Source organism: Pygocentrus nattereri, chromosome 12, assembly GCF_015220715.1.
Source record: "Pygocentrus nattereri isolate fPygNat1 chromosome 12, fPygNat1.pri, whole genome shotgun sequence".
NCBI classification, from domain to species: domain Eukaryota; kingdom Metazoa; phylum Chordata; class Actinopteri; order Characiformes; family Serrasalmidae; genus Pygocentrus; species Pygocentrus nattereri.
Window position 1 is genome coordinate 22331168 of NC_051222.1, and position 16698 is coordinate 22347865.

The following is a 16698-nucleotide window of genomic DNA, read 5'->3' on the forward strand; positions in this document are numbered from 1 at the left end:
TCTCTCGCTCTCCCTCTCTCTCCTTCTATCTCTCTCTCTCCCCCTCTCTCTCTTACTCCAAGTGCCACCGCTCCGCCTCCTCTTTTCGCAACATTGACGCAACGTATAAATGCTGGAACAAAAGGACAACTTCCTTGAAGCTTGGCGTAATTGCAACAACAACAACAAAAAAGCTGAAAAGAAAGAGAGATACGGGTGCCTTGGCTGGCAGCGCTAACAGAGAGCCCGGCGGTCTAGTGGAATATTACGGCATTGTTATTATTTGCTGTTATTATTTATTTTCCCGCGCGGCTCCACGGTTCGACGTGCACGTCACAATGGGCTTCGCGGCGCGTTCCAGCTCCGCCAGCGCTCCAAGTAAGTCTCATTTATGCACTCGTCTGCCCGTTCTCTCCTCCTTCTCTCCCCCCGTCCACTCTGACAGCACCGGGCTTCTTTCGCTGGGTTTTCCCGGCGCAGAGCGCGTTTGAACGGGCTGCGTGTGGAGAGATGGAGCGGCTTTCCAGCACCGGAGGTGAAAGTTGCAGTGGTTTGTTTTCACCCGGGCAAGTCCAACGGCTCGTTATCGAGCTTATCAAAATTCCTCCAGGACCTGGAGGGGAGGTAAACAAGCTAGAGCACAAGCACAGTTGTTGGGCGTAAAGAGTGAGAGAGATAGAGAGAGAGCGCGCGCGAGAGAGAAAGAGAGAGAGAGAGAGAGAGGGGAGGGAAAAAAACAAGAAACAAGAAAGGACTGCTCGGTTTTGAATGAACACTACGGGCTGTCGGTTGACAGCTTTGTTTGGCAGGAAAATGGAGCAAAGCTGCTCTTCGTGTCGATGACATTTAACACCGTGGCTCTGAATTTGCTCGGCTTTTGGTCAGCGCCAACGCTGAAGTGCATCTGAAGGCAGCGGCGCCGTTCGCCTTTTCAATTCACCGTCAGGCTTTTTTTCCCTCCGCGAGCGAAGTGCCAGCCGGTTCCCTCTTTCACTCCAGCCTGAAACACTCCAGCTGAGCCCGAGCGATGCAGGTTGGGCTGCTCTTCATCGACAGGCTGCACGTTTTCTCCAATCTACCCCGACGTCGTATCTCAAAAACGATTATAAACCACACGTGTTGCTCGTTGTGTTGTTTTTTTTTCGACTGTCTTTCAGCGACTCTCTTTCAGATCGCTCGCTTTAATACAACGGCGAGATGTCGCTCGCGCCTTTTGCTTATTTTATTATTTTGTGAAATCCTGAATCGTTTTATTTTACGAACAAAGAACCCGGGAGGAGGAGAGGAGGTGGTGGTGGTGGTGGTGGAGGTGGAGGGAGGGGGTTAGCTGGATTTTGGTTTGGTGGAGGGCTACAGTAAGAGAGAGAAACGGGGTGGACTGTTTACAATAATAACAGGATAGCCGTGACGTCGAGTGACGGACAGCGTCCTCAGCCAGAGGAAAGAGCGCAGCGGCATCAACACCGTGCTAAATTTGGACAGGAGGGAGGGAGGGGGTTACATCATCGCAGAGCGGCGCCGAAGGGGCGGGACTTCCGCTCGGGTTTGAGTTCGTACCGCTGAAGCTCAGAGTGGCCTCGTTGTTTCCCCTCACAGTGCACGAACCGAGCTTAAACGAACCCAGAACCGAGATAAATCGGCCGAACGTGCTTCAGAATGTTCCTCCAGTGCGTTTGGTCCACCGTCAGCGTAGTCGCAGCCCGCTTGATCCAATATAAGCGTGTCTTGGAGTCGACTGAAACACAGCCTGACACATTTTCAACACAAACGTCCGGAGAATTAGCCATGATATCAGGTTCTGCTCAGCGGGAGCTGGTGTCTTTGTTTTCTCTCTCTCTTTTTGCTCCATGTAGGCCCGTAGAATCAGAATTAGTGTTTAACACAATTTACATGTAAATATTAGATATGGTACATTTTTTTCTGATACTGATATTGAAACTCACTGACCCAATATTTTTAAGACAAGCTATTTTAAATGAAATACTTGCTTAGGATGAACATCTAAACGTAGGCTATCAGGAATAAGCTTCTCAAATCCGATAATACAACACAGGAAGAAATAAATAGCTGACATAAAATCACAACGTGAGTGTTAATATTTCAGGCTAGATTTGTTACAGGATTGGATTAGATTTATTCATTTTTTTTCCTCCAGTATCTGATACAGCATTTCCTCCTGATACAGGCCAAATGCTGGTAACCATCAATAACATTATGACACCTATAGTATATTTATACATCACACCTTGAATAAACATAGAACTAGAAATATACACAACGTAGTTTTATACATGCATGTGCATTTATGATAGTAAGGGATAAAGAAGCTGTACAGCAGCTGGATTGTGTAGTTATTGTGCAACTCCAATGTAAATATACTATGCAGGAAAAAGCGGTTGGTGCAGGAATCAGAAATAACAGTGATAATGGCATTACCGTGCAGGAGATGCCAGTTTACAAGTCAACTTAGATTACTTACACTAAATATTATGGCAAAGTGTTGTTTACTATAATACAATAGCTACAATGCAATAGCTGTGGGTGTCAAACAAAATATGATATAGTATATGTAATGTGTGGTTATGACAGTGCATCAGCTGTATGCTTAAATTACTTAGGATCGTTTATTAAAAGACATCACGGAACAATACAAGCGAAAAGCGATGATAAGATGTCCAGAATTTATTTAATTTAGTAGCAGATATTTCAGTACGCTACAGAAGACATTATATATAATGATCAATCAGACTTTAGCTTGTCTGTTATAATATGTGTGTAATTTGTACTTTAGGAATTATGTAGTGTTGTGGAGTCCAACTAAAGGCCAGAACATATCTTAGAGCTGTCAGGTGCTTTTTTTTCAGTTGGGGCCATGTAATCAGAAGGTTGTCACATTTGTAATCTCTCCCCCCCTGCAGGACTCTAATTGGTGAAATAAACCAAATAAACCAGCGTGAGTCAGCGGTCATGTCTTGTTAGGCCAGCTCACTTAACAGGGGTCAAAGGTCGCTGTTGTGTTCTCAGGCTTGACCTGCAGGCGTCTATTGGCTTTTGATGGATGTTGTCGCTTAAGTGTGCAGCTTTGGCCTCTATAAAAGAGGAGGGGGCGATGTCGCCCCACTGTTGCCCCCTCCCACACTGTTTAGGGGAGATCACAGGGGTGCAGCTGCTACAGACAACTTTAGCTGGGGGAGGGGCGCCTGAGACCCCTCAATGAGAACAAAACCTTTTCTCTTGCTCTCCCACTCTCTCTCTCCTACACACATACACACACACACACTTGCTTGCCCCTTACAACTACCCTATTCTCACACAACAAAACAGCGTCTGACGAGTGACGGGGTGCAAGAAAGTTCACTTGACATGTAGCAGACTTGGCAGCCTTTTTTCTGGGTTTTGGGCAGGTTAAGTATGGCATATAATGTAAAAATGTTGACTTCATCTGTCACAGAAATGCAATTTAAGCTTTCCAAGAAGTGAATATGGCTTTACATCTCTTGCCACGTCAGACTATAAAAAGTTCTCGGTATGAAAATAAGCTTGCAAAGAACAATAATAGAGATAGCTAGAGGGTTCGTTTGGAATATGTAACAGGATGCTGCTTTGTAGTGGGATTCAATTTAATGGAGTTAGATTGTTATTAACTTTGCAAACATGTACAGTTCACCACATTTGTTGTAGCAACATGATTCCATGTGAATTAAAATGCCTCTGAACTCATGACAGCATTAGAAATATAGACACAGATCATTCTTGTAGATATAAAGGCCCTGGTAGGTATAGAACAGTGCACCAAGAGATGCTCACCTTTACAGGCCATGATGTAGGTTACTGTCTGAGCCTTTATGTCCATGTATGTATTCAGGTAGACTATAGCTAACCCTAATCATAGGTTGCCCTTTGCCCTGATGTACACAGCGTTATCACATGTGGCTGCTGCACCACTAATATGGAACCTTCTCCTTTGTAGAAGAGAGGCTTTCAAATGCATGTAATCGCTCTCCCTAAATTGACTGAATGCAAATGGTATACTTCTGAAATGACAGCCTCACACACATATTTGGTTAGAGGGAAGTATTTGAGAAATGAACATGACTGAGCAATGCTAAAATTATGTGGATCTTTGGATATTTATATCTGCCTGATGTTGATGGGCAGGACTGATCAGTTTCTTCCCCACACAGTCCTACAGAAAAATTGTATCAGACAAAATTTTCAAATTTGCACCAAACTATTAACAGTGAAAAATAATTCTCAGATTCTGTGGGACAAGGCCGATTATTTGCTGACCTTGATGAGACATGCAGGCACATAGCCCGTTCACAGATAAAGGCTAGAGGAGTTTGAAATGCCTCCCTGATTTTTTTTTTCTGTGAGAGAATTTAGCTACATGTAAATTATGGCATTGTAAACATGAATTTAAAGTCACATTTATTGCGAACAGTTTGCAGGCCTGCGTGTGAGGGCAGTTAAATTGAGGTCATCATCATCTCAGTTACTGCTTGATTGTGTGAACCATAGACTAAGGTGTGACACTCTGTCCTTTTAACTCCTTAAACTACAAGATTATTATTCAGATGTTAATCCTAAAATGCGTTATTCAGTGATCACTGCGAAAATATTATGTAAGGTATGTTGATGTGAGAGAAACTGAAGTGTGGGCCTGTATACGAGGACTAATTGTTTAGGGTTTAAAGCTAGGCCCAAAAGCATTGTAGCTCCAAAATCGTTAAATGGTACCAGCAATTATAGACTTGACATTCATTTTTCTCACAGCAACCGTCACAAATATGCAATAGTGCACAAATAATGCTGTTATAAATATGAAATAGTGCTGGCATGAACAAAGTATCTTGTTGTCAAAGCTTTATTCCCACCATGAAAATAAGCTCAGTGCAGAAATTCAAAAGACAGTAATGGAGATCACTAGATGGCCATTTGGAATATGTCACAGGACACTGCTTTGTACTGTGATCTAATTTAATGGACTTGGATTACTACTAACTTTGTGCAAACCTGATACAAGTACTACTTAGTGTTGCAGAGGTAAGTCCTTTTGTTGCTCAGATCCCAGCTGTGTAATGCACTGTACGTGGCTGGTTATTACATCAAGAGCGTAATTTTTATAATCGACATTACCTGCTGTGAAAGGATCTCTCTCATCACTACGTCATGCACCAGAAACATAGACACATCTCAGAGTCGCCTCGTTTACATGACTCTCTGACTGACTGCTTTAAGACAGTAAATATTACGTGGTGCATAAGCTGAAAAATGCACTCACAGTCTTCATGTACATGCATGCCCTCATCCTCAGATTGGAGGCGATAGGGATGAGAAAAACATTGTAAAAAAAAGTGTGCACTTCAAATGTGACCTCAGTTTGTCACACCAAAAGCTTTTGAGTTTTTGAAGCACTCAGAACACACAAATGAGCACATTTGTATGTTTATACAATTCAGAAATTTAATACATGTGTTTTTTATAAGTTTATTACAGTGAAACTTAGCTGTTGCTACATTTGTTGGCACTTTGATGAAAAAAATAATAATATTAAATTTTTTCTTTAAAAAATCTTAGGTTCAGTACCCAAGAGGGAAAAAAAACGAGACAAATCATTATTTTTTATAGTTCATGAATATTATTATTATTAAAATTATAATTAGTATTTTAATGCACTTTCTTTTTATTATATGCTGTATATACATGTGTTTAAATGCTACACAGGTACTATATATATATATATGTATATATATATATATACATATAAGCATGCATAAGTATGCATATGCTATATACCTGTAAAGATAATGTGAATTCTATATTCTCTATTTTACGAGTATATTGATAGTGTCATGTTAAAATATGACATCACCTCAGAAAAAAAAAACTAGCTGTCTGAGAAAGTCAACTTAGAGGCCTTCACATTCTCTGCTATTTGAGACATAGCAGATTGTAAGGTTACACTGAGGTAGATTGGTAAGTAGAGGTAAACATTTTTATTACACACTTCTTATAACTTAAAAATAACTCCATAACTTTATTAAAAATAAGCCAGTTTGCATTGTTGTCCATGTAGTTAGTAAATAATACGCCATAGGATGTAATAAGGCTGGAATGTTAATAATGATGTAATAAGACTGAGATGTTAAGGGGTTAAGCAAAATATCAAGGGAAGAAAGAGACAAAAACATTAGTCTATTCCTTAAGAGCCAATTACACAAGTTGTTTGGCTATGTTGCCCTCAGCTGCCTACAGCTACCTCTGGTGTGTCATAAGCTAATTATAACAAAGTTAGTAGTCACGTCAACTGTTGCTTCTATTTAACTCAGCCTCATGTTTGTACTAGTAGATGTGTGTCAGTAAGTATGTGTTTGGCCATTCAAATTTATGTTTCTGACCAGAAATGGGCATTTCATACTTGCTGAGATCAGTCTGTGGTTTTGCAGCAGCGTGGATGAACGACACAGAAGTACAGAGACTTTAAATCCTGACGTTTCCTTTTGAAAATCGATATTTACATAAAAATACTGCTACCAATTACTTCATTTAGGCAGTGACTTTAATACATTTCTTTTAAGGAAATTGGAGTATTTTATGCTAATAAATGTGTAGGTGTAGAACAGAAACAAACATTATACAAGCATATCACCACAGTCAGAACAAAACCTTGTATCTCCAAAGTGGTAGGTTTTGATGTATGTCGATGCAACAAGATTTTCATGAAATGCACATATAACCCAAAGGGCAGCTGGTGTTTTCAAATTATGACAACAAACAAAAAAGCAAACTTGGAGAGACAAGACTTTGCTCTGACAGCAGCAATACAGTGTAGTACAGGTCTTCAAACATACATTACTTATTTAGTAGCACACTTTTTTCCCAAAATAGTTCAGTGATTGGAGAGTTTATTTAAGATTAATGTGAAGACCCTCAAATATACTTTTTATCGTCTTGCATTTGAGAAATTCAGTGTCAGTATCGTTATTGAGGTTCTTGCTTTGGTATCGGATGGAAAAGAATCGGTGGTATCGTCCGACCCCTCCTGACCACATTCATTTACATTACCTTTACAAGTATCTGGCTTTACTGACATTCGAGGTTGTTTTTCACACCTGGTTTATTCTCTCTCAGTGTCCAGCTCGATGTGGGCTCTTACTTCACTAATGCCATTTACTGGCGTGTTCACCTCTCACGGCTGTTTCTAACCGGCGACGTTATAAAGTAACGCTTAGCGCCAGTAGTTAGAATAAACGTGGCTGCCTCCGGTACAGAAAGTGTGCATCTTTCCACCTTCAAACCACTCAGCCAGTCCATGTTCCCGGCATGCCCATGCGGGCTGGGGGCGGCTCCTACGAATTTGAATGAAGAGAGTCACTTTAGGCGCCATTTTCGACTGAGCGGCAGTAACATCAACAGCGCCGAGCTGCGCTGAGCCGAGCTGAGCCGCGCTGCGGGCGGGAGGCGGAGGGGGACGCGGGGAGCGCGGCGGAGAAACCCGGGGTCCGAGCGCGAGAATCGGCGCCGGGCTGGCCCGTCTCTCAGACAAAGAGGAGAGGAGGATCGGCAGCCGCCGCGTCGAGCGGGCCGAAGCAGAAGTGACCAGCTCTGACTGAGAGAGGAGAGGAGCCGTGGGAGGAAAAGGGCTGTGTGTTTTTCAGCTGCGCAGCCGCGTGTGGAGGAGCATTTTTTGAAAACAACAAAAAAAATTTCTCAAAATTATAAAACGGCGCGGGAAAAATCTTCAAAAATTCTGTAAAATAGCCGAAAGCCTCGGCGTTCGAGTTCAGTGGCGCGGAGTCCGAGATTTGGTCGTTTTGGGTGTTTTTTCGACCTCGATTTTGAGCGGGAGACGGATACGGGGCTGGTGGTGCAGAGAGAGAGAGAGAGAGAGAGAGTCAGTCTCTCTCTCTCTCTCTCTCTCTCTCTCTCTCTCTCTCTCTCTCTCTCTCTCTCTCATACATCGACTGCTGGAGACTGAAATGACAAGTCGAGCCACTAGATACTCTGTGGACCCTCCGAGCTGGTAAGCTTTGTGAGCTTTTCTGCTGAATAAGATCACAGAGGCGCATGTTTATGTAACAGTTATGTCGAAAACCCATGAAGACTGGCGGGTCAGGCAGGCAGGTCTTTTGCGGGATTTTTTTTGCGCCATTTTACGTCTGGCCACGCAAGCGACTGAAAAAAAAGTTTTTGACCAAAAAAAAAAAAGCTGTGTAATTTGGTGAGTCAGCACTGACGATGTAACGTTAGTTTAGCCAGTAAACAAGCAGAAGCCAGGCTGAAGCGTTTGAGCTGCGTCCTGGTGTCAGCTGAAGTATGGCTGGGCTCCAGCTCCATGACTTCTGCTGTCATTTCGTTAATTTAACGTTAGTCACTGACCTTTTTGGGAGGAGGTGCTGTCTTGTCTTGAAATGTGATGCATTAGGTTTCTTGTCTTTTCCTTTGAAGAAAGCGCAGGGTTAATCACAGCGTTTGCAGCAACAGAAGAAAAAGTGTGAAGAAAGTGTACTGGGTGGGGGAAAGTGGGCCTTCTGTGGCTCTTAGCTCCAGCAAAGCTTGGATGGCAAAGCAAAGAAAGGGAGAAAAAGGGCTCGTTAGTTGCTGAGTAGCTTCGCTTACGTTAGCTGCCCTTTTATAATGACAGTGGGTTCATATCATTTTGCCTTTTGTTCTTAGTCACGATGAGTAAACCTATAAAGACACAGTAGTCTCTAAATATACCTGATTTACATATTTCATACATATTTTCTGTTCTACGGCTGCCTATACGCTATTCATTACAACACCTCTGACTGAGTGAAACACAAAGGGGACTTTTTTTTTTCAAACAACAGATTCTCATTCTGAAAAAGTGTAGCTTAAGGTGGGTGGGAGTGATATTGAAATTATAGCTGGAGTGAAGTTTGAGCCTTGCTGAGGTGTGCATGTTCCTCTAACCGTTATGGCGATTCTGAATCAGAGCCAGGTTTGGTCTGTGTGGCTCATAAGGGCGTTGCACACCTGGAGATTCCTGTTCACATGAACAAAAATCCATTCAAGAAATCCTCAGCCAAAGATTTATAAACCCAGTTCATTCCTAAATTAGGCCCTCCTTTAATATTACTATTATCACATTATATTATGTCCTGTTTGTCTCTCTCCGTTTTGAGAGAGATGGGGGGGGGTGGCTGTAAATTATTTACCTACTACTTTTTTATATATAATAATTTTTTTTTGGATAACTTATAATTGTAGTATTTCATAAATAGACAGCAGTGTTTACCTTCGCATGACTTCTGAGAGAAAATTCACTCTCTGTTCTGGATGAGATGGCATCAGTAAGGCTTCAGTTTCGCTAGTTTCTCTCTCTCACTTTCAAGTTCAAGGTCTGTATTCATAGTAAAGCTTGGAACAGTTCATTAGTAAGCTGTGCCCAGTGTTTCCAGTTGTGATTTGGATTACCAGTGTCCAGAGCAGGTTACCAGAAGTTGCTCTGTTGTTGATCTGTGTCCTCACACTGAGAGTACATTCTGAACACACACACACACACACACACGTAGACTCACACACAGACATGCAAATAAAGTGGCCGGCTTGACCCTTCTCACATGTAATACACAGTCACCTGTAAGTCACGCAGGTGTGTATAATTTTTTTAATTAAAAAAAAATGTATTAGTATTTTTTAAACAATTATTTTACCATTTATTGATGTGACATTTAGGTGCACATTATAAAAGATATTCAGGCTTTTGTAGAAAATTATATTTATTGGAGAATTCGAGTTAAAGTGTAATATCACCAGAAGCTGTATGTTGCCCAAGCCATTGCATGTCCATCTTCTCTTTATCATTTGCTTTTCAAAGAAATGAGTATAAGAATCCTTATACTCTTATAGTATGAGTCTCTTTGTGACAGATCTAGTACATATATATAATATATATATATATATAATAACTATGTTATTATTTTGTAATCTAACTTCTGTATTAAAAGTTATGTATGTGTTAATGCACACACACAAAACGATGACCTGCTACATAAGTCTCTGAATTTATAAATCTAAGTTGGTATATTTTAAATAGTGTAAATATACCACATATAAATATATTTTACTAGTTTCAGTTGCAATATTTTGTTGTTCTTAATTGTTTTGAGGAAGTGCGGTGTAACTAAATGCACTCTTGTTACACATCCTTAAAAAGCAACTTGTGCACACACACTCCAGTGTTGCACAACACCTTCAGTGATCACATTAACATACGTCTACATTGTTACATTGTAACTTGTATTAGAATAATCCCAGGCCTGTTGACCCCGTATTGCCTAATGGGGTGGGGGGAGCGTAAGAGTCTACTTACCTTTCGGGTGTACTCTGTAGGAAAGGTTGTTGCATAAAATAGACATTGTCATTCTAACAGTGACTTCTGTTTACATGCTGCTTGTCCAGGCCTAAAAACATTCATTTGATTTGAATACTGACTTCTCCAAATTCTGTAAGCTACTGCAGCAGCTATCTTTTGTTTCCTTCGTCTTGAGTGGAGCTAAAAGAAGTAGAATATAAAAAAGTTTCACTTAAAAAAAGTTTTGAAGTTTTTTATTGTATACAACAGACTTGTTGGTAGCTGAGAGCCTTGGAGCCAGCTGGTGTGTTTTTATGTCTTCACTTCTGGGAAAGTTAGATTATTTTTTTTAAGAACAATAATTGACATAATGAAAATAAGAATAATATACTTTTAAAAAAATTAGGTACAAGGTGATCTCAAGGAGCACACATTGTGAGTCAGGTGAGGCATTATGAACATAATGAGGATGATCCACATAAATACAAACAGTGTAGTTCGAGACTTAAGGTCAGGTCTGAAGTTTTGCAAAGTTTATCTTATAAGACATAATGGAGACCCAATTCATTAATACTGGGCAACATCATGTCCTAAATTATAGGGTAGCTGCCAAAAGAGCACATTCAGTAAATCCTGGGGGCAAAATAAATAAATAGACACATAAAAAACAGCATGTTGACATCACCATCCAATGATGCAGGTATAAAATCATTTAAAACATCCTTAAATTGTTAATTTAATGCAGATTACACAAATGTTGTCTTGCCCTAGTATGTTTGTTGGTATGGCCTGTTGTGATGGTCCTGTTACATCATGCAGTGGTCTATCTTTTTAATCTAGGCTATTAAGGGAGTAGTGTCACCGTGTTCATCTTTGTAACTCCAAACCCTCATTATAGGGAAAGACAATATTTGTGTCATATGCAGTAAAGTAAAAATGTTAATTTTTTAAAATATAATTTTTTATTAGTCGTTAGTTTGTAATTTCCCACAATAGTTCATCATTAGAATTTCTTCAAATACAATTTAACTACAGCACAGTCATAGAAATACATTGGCCTTGCAATGCAGCAATGTCTGACTAATTATCACACCCTCTAGATTAAGACGTACAGTATGTGGTGGCAGGTAGGTGAGTAGTTACGATTGTTGATTTGGGACTGTCTCCCCTCTTGGGGTGCTGAATACCCCTCTGTCCAGCCCCATCCCAATCAGGACGGCCTTGGGGGGGAAAAAAAGAGGGGGGAAAAAAGTCATCAGTGGCTCCACTCTCTCTACAAATACATTTTAAAGACTTCACACTTGTGCTATTTTATAGTCTTACATTATCCCAACAACGAACAAATTTATTCTCCATACATTTTTTTAAAATAAATATTTTTTTTTAGCTACGTTCTCGGTTATGTCTATCAAATAAACCAGTTATTACCAGCGCGCAGTGTAAGCAACAATCATTTTCAATCAACAGTTTTACTCATCTCTTTGACATCAGCTGTGAGTATTTTCTGTCGTGCTATTTGTCAGGAGTTTCGGGGGGGAAATTAACTTTTTCTTGGACGTATAGCCTACACATACACTTTTGTTGTGACACAGCAACCGTGACCAATTAGTAGCAATAATGATCATCAACAATGACTTGTGGTGTACTGAAATGCCGTGCAAGTCTGTTCCCCTCAAATTAGTCTGGCTTCAAATAGACTTGTAACCTGTTGGCAAACATCCAAAAGGATACCCTTATGCATTTTGATACGGCCCCAGCTTGTTTTATGAAGCTAAGACCAGAGTTCCTGTTTGCCAGCCTGAAATTACCAAAAAATGTTTGTATTTTAATAATAAAAATATGTATTCAATTATGTAGTGTTAGTATTACATAGTAAAATGTATAACTATATAAATACAATACCTTAAACAATTTACATGAATTTATATAGTGCCTTTTCCAAACTCAGACATATTTCACAAGGATAATGGCAAATTGTTCTTGTTTAATGTGAACATTACATGATATTGGATTTGACTAGCACACTTTCAGTTTGACCATTTATGCAGATCACATTTGTTATACGGGTTGTACACGTCATAATCACTTCAATACTGAAGTAAGTAGTAATTTCTCTGTTGCTGGTGGACTAATAGGCCAAAGATGACTCACGTCCTTCTAGCAAAAAAAAAAACAGTCTCTGTGACCTCAAAGTTCTCTCAATATTTAGGCAAAAGCATTGTAATTATTCACATGGGAAGGGGTGGACTTTTTTAGATTTTTTTTCCTTTATCAAAAGGACTAATCTATATAAATTTAGCCCTCGTCATTCTAGATTTTATCACAGTTTTGTTTCTGTGTTTGTAATATGCCCTGGTTTCAAAATTTATAATGCTTTGGTGTGTGACATGGGGTTGAGCAAGCTTGAAGGGCCGTATTGACTTCAAAGGGATCACGTTTTAATCTCCCTTTGAGAGGAAGCTACTCTTGTAAATAATACAGACCGACTGTTCACGTGAGTGGAGTTTTATTATTGTCTTGTGCTTTTTTGTGTGTCCATAAACATTTTATGTTTATAACTATTTTCTATAATAGTAAATGCTTAATCAAGACTGGTTACTAAATCAGTTTTAAGTTTCAAATTCCCCACCCCCATCCCCCATGTGAACATTTGTACTTTTGATGGGTTGTGGGTTGTTTTTTTTTTTTTTTTTGACATCCGAGGGCCCTATAAATTCAAGGAAGTTGGTTAAAAGTGGCTTGAACATTAAAAAGATTTGCATGTTATTTTAAAGCCATAAAATGGCAAGCGTAGGAAGCCTTTGAAGGTCAGTGTTGTTGGGGGTGGGGCAGAATTGCATAAGTTGGTAGTCTGTAAACTCATCATTGCTTCGTGAGGGTTTTTTGGCCCTTAACTTGGATTTTGTGTGCTTGTGTGTGTGTTTCTGGCTGGTGAATTTAGCAATGAAAGTCTTGTTTTTATTGTCAATTACAAAGCTATATTTGCTAGTAGTAAAACGTGGCTTGAGCAGTGTCCTGTCTCTGATGCAAACATGGACAACACTCAGAATACTCCACTAGTACATTAGAGCTGTTCTCAGCAGTGCACGTGCTGTCAGGGCAACCCCCTCTCTCTGACGTTACTAAGGTAAATGCACTTGGTACTTGCACTTGTGCACTTGATCTGACTCTGCCTTCAAGGAGTTGTGGTTGACAACTGCTGCAGCTAAAAGCTGCTGAGAGGCCTGTATGTATATTCTTGATGATTTTCTGTCTGTTTTGTTTGCAGTGTTTTTTGAATGCTAAAGCTAATTTAAAAAATAATTATAATAATTTTCATTTAAATGGCGACTGCAGTGTTTTGTTGTTTTAGCAAGAAAACCGAAGCCTGATATTTTGTCTTCTATTTGTGTTGTGCTTTTGTTTTTATAACAACAGTGTAGGATAGCTGGGTGGTGCAGATTGCAAAAGTGACCTGACTGCATAGGAAGTTGCAAAAACTGCTAGTGGATGGCTGTGTTTGGACATTAGGTGTGTCGGTTTTGTCGTGCAGTCATTGGTTTGATAATTGCTATTGCAGTGGACTGTATAAACAGTTGCTGCTGGAGGCTACACATATATACACACCTGAACAGATACCATGAACACAATCCATGCTTAATCATAGGTAAAAATGGTAAAATACTGTGCTCTTTGTTTGGTACAGTAGTAAAAGCAAGTAAAAGTACTCTTGCAACTTCCCTTTTTGTGGTAGGAAGTAAATGTTTTTCTGTAAGCTTTTGGCATACGCAGTTACAAAGACGAACTAAGTTACACTGCTCTCTCTATAGCCTAGATAAAAACTAGACCACTTCATTATGTAAGAAAAACATAACAATCATTTTTTGGCAATTTTCTACTAAAAGGAAAATTGATGATTTTTGAAGTAATAAAAGTACTGCCTTTTCTATTTGCTTGAGGCCTGCTCGGATATGGTGATGAAATATCTGACAAACACTATTTTGAACCCTCATGTTTGTCTTAATAGTTGAATTCTATCCCTGCTCGTCAGTATATGCTCAATTATGATCATAGTTGCTCTACTTGCATTAAATGAGGGATTATATGTATTATTACAACTCATACAAAATTCTAGTTTACCTCACGAAATGCAGATGATCATGAATAAAACTGAATACCAGTTTGGATCACTTTGATAATGCAAGTGGTGAAAGTGCTACTACTGAGGCCGGAGCAATGACTTGTTGATTTTTTGATATGCGAGATTAGATAAGAAACCAGTTGCTTTGGTGCATCACTTAAGAGTTGTGTACTTTTGGCTCATTGAGTGGAAGACAAATAAAATTTTGTTTGAAGTTGGTCTTTTAAAGTTGTTTAAAATTTGCTGCTGTGTCTGCTCAACTAAGCACGTGTCACAGCATGTTAAAAAGGTGTTTGTTTGGGGTTTTTTTTTTTTCCTTTTTTTTTTTGGTCCTCTCTAATTTTGCCGGAAATGTCAGTCCTAAAAAGATACATTAGGGGGGGGGGGTGAAATTATTGAGTAGCAGAAAATGTTTTGCCCTTACACAGAAAATAACACACACATGCACACACTCAGTCACACAAATTGTCCTTACAAATAAAATTACACACACACTCTCACTCGGGCAAAACATTAAACACTCTTATTTATCTTTATTTTACTTCTGTAAAAATGCCTCACTTAAATGTTAATACCATCTTTAGCAGTCAAGTAATGAACTGGTTTGGAAAGTTGAAGTACACCAGTCAATTGAACACTAGCAGTGAGACACTCCAGTGATGTAACTCCAATGCATGCGGTGCAGTAATGCCTTTTTCCCTCTCTTTTTTTTCACAGTCAAAGGAAATGCTTACACGCACCGCAAAGGACGGCAGTGTCTCAGAATTGTGCCAATGGTAAGTAGATTAGTTAATTTCCCTAAATCACATGTTGGTGCGTCTGTGACACTCGGGAATAGCCATCCAATGTTCAAGAGTTTTTACACCATGTCTGGGACGTCCCATTTCCAAATATAACCGCGTACAGAAACACACTAAAACAATGTAAGCATTGAAGCCCTCGAAAACAGTGGCAAATGAATAGGGTTACTGTAAATTATGTGCGAGATTGGAAGTCTGATGAAGGCTGGAGCGTAAAAGAAATTTCATTGGTTGGATTATGTAATTGCCATTGCCTCAGAGAGGAGAGGCAGTGGAAGAGCTGTTGGAGTAAAATACTGTAATTTACGTATCTGTATCGTGGAACAGCACCTAGAATACAGCGCTTCTATGTAATTTTACAGTTTCACGCTGATAGCAGACGGTTTACTATCCTGTCTGACTCAGCTGCACTGCTACACACCGTACGACTGGAAATGCAGGAAAAGATCACAGAATTAGAACCGGATCGTTTAGAAAATGAACAACACAGAAAGTTAGTCTACACTGTTGTGTGCTCTGTGGCTTCTTTGGTGTATAAAATTTCATACCATAACTAATTGTAAATATTCAGAAACTCTACATCCATAATTTGACTGGGAAACTTGTTAGTCTAGTTTAGTTGAAACACAGTTGGTCTTAGGTTTTGAGGGATTTTTTGTGTTACACACAGGTGTAAAAAAGAACATTTTGAACACTCGGTAGGCCAAAGTGGTAGTGGTATTGTCTGCAGTGGGTTTGCTATGGAGTAAAGTAAGCTGCAGGCAGGAAGGCTGTGTGTGTGTGTGTGTGTGTGTGTGTGTGTGTGTGTGTGTGTGTGTGTGTGTGTGTGTGTGTGTGTGTGTGTGTGTTTCTGATTTTCAGGATACCAATCAAGGGTATATCAAACTGGGATATACCTTTTTTTAAGGAAAAAAACACTGAGAGAAAGAAGAATTGTGTGTGTGCCTTCTGGCAGGGGATAATTATGAAACAAGATCTTATGGTTGACCATTTTGAGGCAAGAGTCTCTGTGTAGTTTTTATAGCTCTAAAATGGACAATTGCATATTTTCGTCCCTCTCCAAGTGACTGCATTAATGAAGAAGGCTTCTCAGTCCAGATTTTAGACTTACAGTATGTAGGTGTGTTTAGATTGTTATAAATTGTACTACAGTCGAGTTTTTTGTTTCCATCCCAGAGAAATGTGATTTGGGTAAGACCAAATTGGAGAAATTATGCAATGGGACTGAACTAAGAAAAAATCCCCAGTGTTGAATTAACTACTGCAGTGCTCAGTTACACACATTACACCAAGTTACATGAACACTGCAATAGACAGATGAACAATGTCACAGCACTAAATGAAAACTAGCTTGCACAGATTTGTACTTAAGGTTTTAAAGTGAAATGAGCACTGTAAGAATTAAATGTAGACTGTTTGAGAGGGACGTGAAGGCTGCCAGAGTTAAATCAGGACTGTTGGAATTAAATGTAGTT

The 16698-nt window shown here is 39.7% G+C and overlaps 1 protein-coding gene across 1 annotated transcript in view; it reads left to right on the forward strand.

Moving 5' to 3' along the window:
• The first annotated feature begins 221 nt into the window (after nucleotides 1–221).
• spryd7a (SPRY domain containing 7a) overlaps nucleotides 222–16698 on the forward strand; it is a 33506-nt gene continuing 17029 nt past the window's right edge. The window contains exons 1-2 of the mRNA XM_037543529.1: nucleotides 222–357; nucleotides 15141–15199. The gene's annotated coding sequence lies outside the window, so the exon portion shown is untranslated. The remainder of the gene's footprint in view (nucleotides 358–15140; nucleotides 15200–16698) is intronic.